Below are 10,066 nucleotides of genomic sequence, written 5' to 3'. Positions count from 1 at the left end.
CATACTCAGGTGCGATACATACATCCTTGAATTCCTCATACAGAGTAGAATCAAATGACACATGGTCCTTGTCACCAATACAAAGTGTTTAGATGAAATCAATCAAATTAAATTAGGTGTGAAAACGAACGCTGTGCTCGAAAAACTACACTTGTTTGAAATGTAAACAAAGCAAAATTCAGATTTTACACAGTGTAGCATTTTCTCCTATTTGGAACTATCCATTCGTCTATTCATTGAATACATTGGCCCAAAAATTTCAGAATATGCATGGGAAGAGAATCGTATGAAGAATTAGGGAACTAAAAATAGATACGTTGCAATGGTTGATATTTTCAACAAAAATTGTCAAATTTTCCGTCCTGTGTGACGCCATGACTGACGCAAAATCACGCACAACGACAACGGTATATATCGGAATTTCTGACTATTTCCGTTGGTTTCAATGAAAAATATCACAACAAAAAACAGTACACTGATTGTCGGAATGTTTCTGATTACTTACATGTCACATTTATGCATGCACGATTCCTGAATCAACGAAAGTCCCATCTTAAAATCCCGCGTACTGTTGACAGTGAACACGCCATTTTGTAAAAGTCGGTCATCGCTAGTGATGTCATACGCCAACATGGTTGAACATATTAGGTAATTTCTTGGAGGTGAAGGTCCTTGAACAATGTTGAATGAAAGCACACACGATCATTGTATCCTGCTGTTTACAGTTATAATTATTATGTAGATTTTGCATATCTTTCATACATGTTTTAGCCTACTTTGGATATTTGTCAATGTTCGATATGATATTATACGTAGATCTAGGCCACAACGTGTATCTACCTTTGATAATCTCCTGTTTGTTTGGACAAGAAATTGATAAGTTTATATATATAGTGTCGTATACGATATTTTTTTTAATCTGGACAGTGTTACATCTTTACCTTACGTTGAGTCACATATTTTTGACAATGCAGTTAATAATGAACTGTACAATGTGCAGAAATGTTTTTATTATGCTTTTGACATATGCAGCAAGACAGCAATGCCCGAGACGAGGTAAGAGAACCTCTTCTCTCTGATTGTTTGGAGATAGTTGTAATGCATTAATAAAAGGCTCGATGCCACAGAGATAACTCCTTTTGAGGATGATGCCCATGTCTATCATGTTCAGTAATATGGAAAGCAGTTTTCTAAGAACGCATACCATAAGACCCCCATACCATCTTCACAACATAATCACTTAACACAGGTTTGATTTATGTAAATAGTTACTAAATGCCATCCATGTTTAAAAGAAAATCGACACCTGGTCGCACCCAGGTGCAATCTTAGACTACATTACTACTATATAGTATTATTTGTAACACTTTGAAAAGGAATGTCACCTTCATACTGCTGTCAATCAGCTACAATGTTGTACAAAGTTAGAAGTGATGACTGGGCGAATGAATAGAAACCATCTATTATGATTCTGCCCATTTGTTGAGTAACGGACATTGACTTATTTCGTTGGTATTAATAATTGTTTTGCATTTGAATGTTGTTTAAAAAAATATATAGCTAGAAAATATCAACATCGGCCATGGTTAATTGCTATTTTATTCCAATTTCAATATTTTCAACAGAGGTTTCATCTTTTTAAACGTAATCATCCAATAAATATATTGCAACCACATACGAGTCGTACAACTCATTTCTATTTTGTCAGAAGAGTCACATCATATTTATTACGAGTTATTCTTTATTCCTTATTGGAACACCAACCCACTTACAAATAAACTTTTTCGACGTCATGGAATGGAAAGACAATGTTAGGAATATTTTCAATGCGACATTTATACTGTATGGGTGACTCTACATATGTCGACATATATAAACTTCCTACATGAGTATCTCGTTCAAATACCTGAGTATATTTTATTCGCTCTAAGTTTACTGACAAGTGTATGATAAATATTTTTCTCGCATAGCACAATTTGGGGGTGTATTCGAAAACCTGCGAAATGTTCATGCAAAGAATACGCTAGACTATGTTTACTATCATTTCTCTTACATATTGATATCTTGTACATAAAATATATCAAGAAAATAATTTTGGAAATTTAATTTCCTACAATTAATTAAAACTTAAAGTTTGAAGGTCTTTCCTGCACCAGATGGTGGCACATCTAACAAAACGACTTATAGTAGTTTGTGACGTTTCTCAGTGGAGGCTTTTGTAGAAGGGTAGCGCTTCGTCTAAAAATAGCGACCAATGAAAAATTACATAACATAGTGTATGTTTAATATTTCGAAGGCGCTCACAGCCATCGTCTCATTGGCCTGTACCGGCTCCTATATTGTGATATTGGAGACGGGGCCCAGCTTATGGCTCCACTCGGCTTATTCCGTTCCATTTGGGCACAAGTGATGCGCATTCTGATTGGCTTGCCGTGTCAGGAGGGGACTAAACTGGTTATACTGTTGGTACTCGAAAGCAAGCTTACCGCTTTACTTTTATAAGTAGACAGGATCCCAGTCAAGAGCGGTTTTGCGATACGAGCCTAATGAACCCCGTCTCTCACATCGCAAGTTGACGGGTGTAGCGACCAGAACTGGGATACGACCAGAACTGGGATAAACACCGTAGAGAATTATATCTCTGGCATGCAACTATGTGTTTGATTGACAAACATTTAATAAGAGCAAAATCATCTGCACTTCTTGTGTTTTGTATTTTTACTCCGTTCTGCAAAGTGCGCCAATGGCAATGCTACTGACTCGATGTCCGACATTTGCAGCTAAATATAGCAGTGTATAAAAGTGGTAATGCGGAACTAAAGCGGAATACAATTTCTTCTTTTTATGCATATCGCTCATGACAAAATGCAATTCCTATAAAAATGGTCGTGTTGCTTATTATCTGTAATTACTGCCCATTGCCATGTTTAATTTCTAACCATGATATCACTCCCAAATATATTATTCAATTGTCTATCATATCATAACCTTTGTGAGGTGGTGACATGTTTAATAACAGAGTAAATTTTCTGTTAAATAGCTATCTTGGCCACTTCTGAACACAGTGTTTCCTACAAAATAGCAAAAGCCAAATGAAAATAAAATTATTCTCTAATTTATGTATTTTAAAGTTGTTATGCCACTCATTGGTGGGGATACAAGCGTAATAATTCAAGTTCCTAGGATGTTTGTGTTATGCAATTTTGCAAGAGTTATGAGAGTTGGACATATTTCTTCTCATACACAGTAAAACAGCAGGTAAATGTCTAGGAATAAATACTCATGACATTGTACAATAGGCCATGATGTTCACAAAATATATGTGGGAGGGTATGTACATCAATATAATAATATTAATTATTTTGAATATAACTAAGTGTGTCATTAAACATCAAACAATGAATACTCAACATGTCAGAGTTGAAAGGGGTACAGTTAAATTTGTACTGTTCAAGGGATTTCTAAGCAACAACACCTCACAGCCCTCTGGCAACTGATGTGTGTATTTTTGTTTGTATTCTCAAGTCCAAAGTCATTTTTTGTAAATATTACTATCATTATCATGTTAGATTTTAGTGGTAACAATTATTCAAAATCACTCCATTTGATTATTGTGTACATGATGATAAAAGCAACTATTTTCTTATATTAATGGAGGAGGTACATGTAACTGCTTCCAGGCATAGCAGATGCAGGATGTGAGAAAGTTTGTGCTTCATCTTATCAAAGGAACATTAAAAAATAAAAGAAACTAATTACATATGGAAATATTAGAGTAGAAATTGTTGAAAAAGATTTCTCTTGTTAAAAAAAGATTTCTTTAATGTTGCTTTGATTCAACCACCACCCTATTCTTTTTCTCATTGTTTTAAAGGAAAAAATACATATGTAATACCCGGTATGACAAAATCTACTTCCTGGTCAGTATTAAAATAACTGGGAAACTCATTGAACCATTCCTGGTAGCTTATTGACATGAAAACGTTGAAGCTTTCATAACCGTTTTGCCAGCAAAATGTCCTCATATTTCTGGGGAGACCATATGGAATCTAAATGATATTATTTAATATGATTGAAATATTTAGAAAGGTTTCAAAATTACCAACTTAAGACAGATAACATATATTTAATAAACCCATTACTAATAGAGAACTGAACTTGTTATCTCATGCTCTGTCATCATTGACATTAAAATTTGCAAGACAAAGCAACAGTAAGAGTTATCCTCCCTTTACAACTTGATCAAAATGGTCGTCTGGTCCTTGCTGTTGAAGGCCAAGTGGCTGAAGTTTCTAAGATAATATTTCTTTGAAAGACGAGAATGTGTAGGTAAGTCATTATACCTTTACTTTTTACCTTTTTTCTGTGGTTTCTATCAAGGCAGGTACAGACCTAGCACAATGTCATGCATTGTGCAGTCAGTCCCTCCATGATGATCAATTAGCCTATTACAGCTGTGAAGGGGACGAAGCTTTTTTTAAAACTATGTAGTTTCATATGCACAGCTTATTGTCAAATTACATGTTTCTCAAAGGTTGTAAATGTGAATGACAATGTTCAGAAAACAAAACACTCAAGATTCCTTTCATTCTTGAAAACATAACATTTATGCCACTTCTGGTTGAGGGGATGTGAGTAATAATATAGTCAACAATCTCTTAACATTAGCAATATTGACCCATAGCATTCAGATTCTCCTCACAAGTTTGAAATGTTATTTACTATCATCAGCCAAGAAGAAATCTTAAGATTTCATTAATAGTAGATTTTAAAGGTGTTATCCCATTTCTGGTCAAGGTTATATGAATAATAATATACCGGTAGTAAAAAAAATCTTTTAAAATTAGAAATCTTGACTCAAAGTGTTGTGGCTTTACTCACAGGTTTGAAATGTTATTTACTATCATCAGCCAAGAAGAAATCTTAAGATTTCATTAATTGTAGATTTTAAAGGTGTTATCCCATTTCTGGTCAAGGGCAGATGAGTGATGATATAGTAAAAAATCTCTTAAAATTAGAGGGGGCACAGGTGGCCATGTTGTTTAAGGCGCCGCGATTCACTGTGCAGAGTTGCGTCCCTTGGATCCGCCAGCAACCTATGATGGTTGGTTCAAATCCCGGTTCACCCCAATAATGCTTCTAGGTTTGTCAGCACCATCACTTCGGGCTTTCCTCCCACATTAAGCTGACACACCGTGATATAACTGGAATAATGTTAAAAGCGGTGTTAAACCCAACTCACTTAAAAATTAGAAATATTGACCCATTGCATTCAGATTCTGCTCACAAGCTAGAAATGTGCTTTGCTATCAGCAGTCAAGAGAAAATCTTAAGATTCCATTAATTGTAGATTTTAAAGGCGTTATCCCATTTCTGGTCAAGGTTATATGAATAATAATATGGTAGAAAATCTCTTAGAATTAGAAATATTGACCCATTGCATTCAGATTCTGGTCACAAGTTTCAAATGTTATTTACTATCAGTAGTCATGAAGAAATCTTCAGATTCTGTTAACTGAAGATTTTATAGGTGTTATCTCATTTCTGGTCGAGGGGATATGAGTGATAAAATAGCAAAAATTCTTTTAAAATTAAAAATATTGGTCAATAGCATTCAGATTCTGCTCACAAGTTAGAAATGTGATTTACCATCAGTAGCCAAAAGAAAATCTTAAGATTACCTTAATTGTAGAGTTTAAAGGTGTTATCCCATTTCTGGTCAAGGCAAGATAAGTAAGGATATAGTCAAAAATCTCTTAAAATTAGAAATATTGACCCAAAGCACTCAAATTCTGCTCACAAGTTTGAAATATGATTTACTATCATCAGCCAAAAGAAAATCTTAAGATTCTATTATTTGTCGAGTTTGTAGGTTTTATCCCATTTCCGGTCAAGGTTATATGAATGATAATATAAATTTTAGTAAAAAAAATCTCTTAAAATTAGAAATCTTGACTCATAGCCTTCAGGCTTTGCTCACAGGTTTGAAATGTGATTTACTATCATCAGCCAAGAAGAAACCTTAAGATTCCATTAAGTGTAGATTTTATAGGTGTTATCCCACTTCTGGTCTAGGTGATATGAGTATTAATATAGTAGAAAATCTCTTAAAATTAGAAACACTGACCCATTACATTAAGATTCTGTCCACAAGTGCGAAATATTATTTACTATCATCAACCGAGAAGAAATCTTTAGATTCCATTAATTGTAGATTTTAAAGGCATTATCCCACTTCTGGTCAAGGTGATATGAGTTATAATATAGTCAAAAATCTCTTAAAATTAGAAATACTGACCCATTACATTTAGATCTTTGTTCATAGGTTTGAAATGTTATTTACTATCATCAACCGACAAGAAATCTTAAGATTCCATTAATTGTAGATTTTAAAGGCATTATCCCACTTCTGGTCAAGGTGATATGAGTCATAAAATAGTCAAAAATCTCTTTAAATTAGAAACCCTGACCCATTACATTAAGATTCTGTCAACAAGTGCGAAATATTATTTACTATCATCAACCAAGAAGAAATCTTAAGATTCCATTAATTGTAGATTTTAAAGGCATTATCCCACTTCTGGTCAAGGTGATATGAGTCATAATATAGTCAAAAATCTCTTAAAATTAGTATTATTGACCCATTACATTAAGATTCTGCTCACAAGTGTGAAATATTATTTACTATCATCAACCAAGAAGAAATCTTAAGATTCCATTAATTGTAGATTTTAAAGGCATTATCCCACTTCTGGTCAAGGTGATATGAGTCATAATATAGTCAAAAATCTCTCAAAATTAGTATTATTGACCCATTACATTAAGATTCTGTCCACAAGTGTGAAATATTATTTACTATCATCAACCGAGAAGAAATCTTAAGATTCCATTAATTGTAGATTTTAAAGGCATTATCCCACTTCTGGTCAAGGTGATATGAGTCATAATATAGTCAAAAAATCTCTTAAAATTAGTATTATTGACCCATTACATTAAGATTCTGTCAACAAGTGCGAAATATTAATTACTATCATCAACCGAGAAGAAATCTTTAGATTCCATTAATTGTAGATTTTAAAGGCATTATCCCACTTCTGGTCAAGGTGATATGAGTCATAATATAGTCAAAATTCTCTTAAAATTAGAAATATTGACCCATTACATTTAGACCTTTGTTCATAGGTTTGAAATGTTATTTACTATCATCAACCCACAAGAAATCTTAAGATTCCATTAATTGTAGATTTTAAAGGCATTATCCCACTTCTGGTCAAGGTGATATGAGTCATAAAATAGTCAAAAATCTCTTTAAATTAGAAACCCTGACCCATTACATTAAGATTCTGTCAACAAGTGCGAAATATTATTTACTATCATCAACCAAGAAGAAATCTTAAGATTCCATTAATTGTAGATTTTAAAGGCATTATCCCACTTCTGGTCAAGGTGATATGAGTCATAATATAGTCAAAAATCTCTTAAAATTAGTATTATTGACCCATTACATTAAGATTCTGCTCACAAGTGTGAAATATTATTTACTATCATCAACCAAGAAGAAATCTTAAGATTCCATTAATTGTAGATTTTAAAGGCATTATCCCACTTCTGGTCAAGGTGATATGAGTCATAATATAGTCAAAAATCTCTCAAAATTAGTATTATTGACCCATTACATTAAGATTCTGTCCACAAGTGTGAAATATTATTTACTATCATCAACCGAGAAGAAATCTTAAGATTCCATTAATTGTAGATTTTAAAGGCATTATCCCACTTCTGGTCAAGGTGATATGAGTCATAATATAGTCAAAAATCTCTCAAAATTAGTATTATTGACCCATTACATTAAGATTCTGTCAACAAGTGCGAAATATTAATTACTATCATCAACCGAGAAGAAATCTTTAGATTCCATTAATTGTAGATTTTAAAGGCATTATCCCACTTCTGGTCAAGGTGCTATGAGTTATAAAATAGTCAAAAATCTCTTAAAATTAGAAACACTGACCCATTACATTAAGATTCTGTCAACAAGTGCGAAATGTTATTTACTATCATCAACCGACAAGAAATCTTAAGATTCCATTAATTGTAGATTTTAAAGGCATTATCCCACTTCTGGTCAAGGTGATATAAGTCATTATATAGTCAAAAATCTCTTAAAATTAGAAATACCGACCCATTACATTTAGACCTTTGTTCATAGATTTGAAATATTATTTACTATCATCAGCCAAGAAGAAACCTTAAGATTCCATTAATTGTAGATATTAAAGGCATTATCCCATTTCTGGTCAAGGTGATATGAGTATTAATATAGTAGAAAATCTCTTAAAATTAGAAATATTGTCCTATTACATTAAGATTCAGTCCACAAGTGTGAAATATTATTTACTATCATCAACCGAGAAGAAATCTTTAGATTACATTAATTGTAGATTTTAAAGGCATTATTCCACTTCTGGTCAAGGTGATATGAGTCATAATATAGTCAAAAATCTTTTAAAATTAGAAATCTTGACACAAAGTGTTGAGGTTTTGCTCACAGGTTTCAAATGTTATTTACTATCATCAGCCAAGAAGAAATCTTAAGATTTCATTCATTGTAGATTTTAAAGATGTTATCCCATTTCTGGTCGGGGTGATATGAATGATAATATAGTAAAAAAAATCTTTTTCAGATTAGAAATCTTGACTCAAAGTGTTGTGGCTTTACTCACAGGTTTGAAATGTTATTTACTATCATCAGCCAAAAAGAAATCTTAAGATTTCATTGATTGTAGATTTTAAAGGTGTTATCCCATTTCTGGTCAAGGGCAGATGAGTGATGTTATAGTAAAAAATCTCTTAAAATTAGAGGGGGCACAGGTGGCCATGTTGTTTAAGGCGCCGCGATTCACTGTGCAGAGTTGCGTCCCTTGGATCCGCCAGCAACCTATGATGGTTGGTTCAAATCCCGGTTCACCCCAATAATGCTTCTAGGTTTGTCAGCACCATCACTTCGGGCTTTCCTCCCACATTAAGCTGACACACCGTGATATAACTGGAATAATGTTAAAAGCGGCGTTAAACCCAACTCACTTAAAAATTAGAAATATTGACCCATTGCATTCAGATTCTGCTCACAAGCTAGAAATGTGCTTTGCTATCAGCAGTCAAGAGAAAATCTTAAGATTCCATTAATTGTAGATTTTAAAGGCGTTATCCCATTTCTGGTCAAGGTTATATGAATAATAATATGGTAGAAAATCTCTTAGAATTAGAAATATTGACCCATTGCATTCAGATTCTGGTCACAAGTTTCAAATGTTATTTACTATCAGTAGTCATAAAGAAATCTTCAGATTCTGTTAACTGAAGATTTTATAGGTGTTATCTCATTTCTGGTCGAGGGGATATGAGTAATAAAATAGCAAAAAATCTTTTAAAATTAAAAATATTGGTCAATAGCATTCAGATTCTGCTCACAAGTTAGGAATGTGATTTACCATCAGTAGCCAAAAGAAAATCTTAAGATTACCTTAATTGTAGAGTTTAAAGGTGTTATCCCATTTCTGGTCAAGGCAAGATAAGTAAGGATATAGTCAAAAATCTCTTAAAATTAGAAATATTGACCCAAAGCGCTCAAATTCTGCTCACAAGTTTGAAATATGATTTACTATCATCAGCCAAAAGAAAATCTTAAGATTCTATTATTTGTCGAGTTTGTAGGTTTTATCCCATTTCCGGTCAAGGTTATATGAATGATAATATAAATTTTAGTAAAAAAAATCTCTTAAAATTAGAAATCTTGACTCATAGCCTTCAGGCTTTGCTCACAGGTTTGAAATGTGATTTACTATCATCAGCCAAGAAGAAACCTTAAGATTCCATTAAGTGTAGATTTTATAGGTGTTATCCCACTTCTGGTCTAGGTGATATGAGTATTAATATAGTAGAAAATCTCTTAAAATTAGAAACCCTGACCCATTACATTAAGATTCTGTCCACAAGTGCGAATATTTACTATCATCAACCGAGAAGAAATCTTTAGATTCCATTAAGTGTAGATTTTAAAGGCATT

This window comes from Haliotis cracherodii, unplaced genomic scaffold (assembly GCF_022045235.1).
Source record: "Haliotis cracherodii isolate W230 unplaced genomic scaffold, xgHalCrac1.p SCAF_21, whole genome shotgun sequence".
Lineage (NCBI taxonomy): Eukaryota > Metazoa > Mollusca > Gastropoda > Lepetellida > Haliotidae > Haliotis > Haliotis cracherodii.
The sequence above is the reverse complement of the archived record's forward strand: the minus strand, read 5'-3'. Positions refer to the sequence as shown.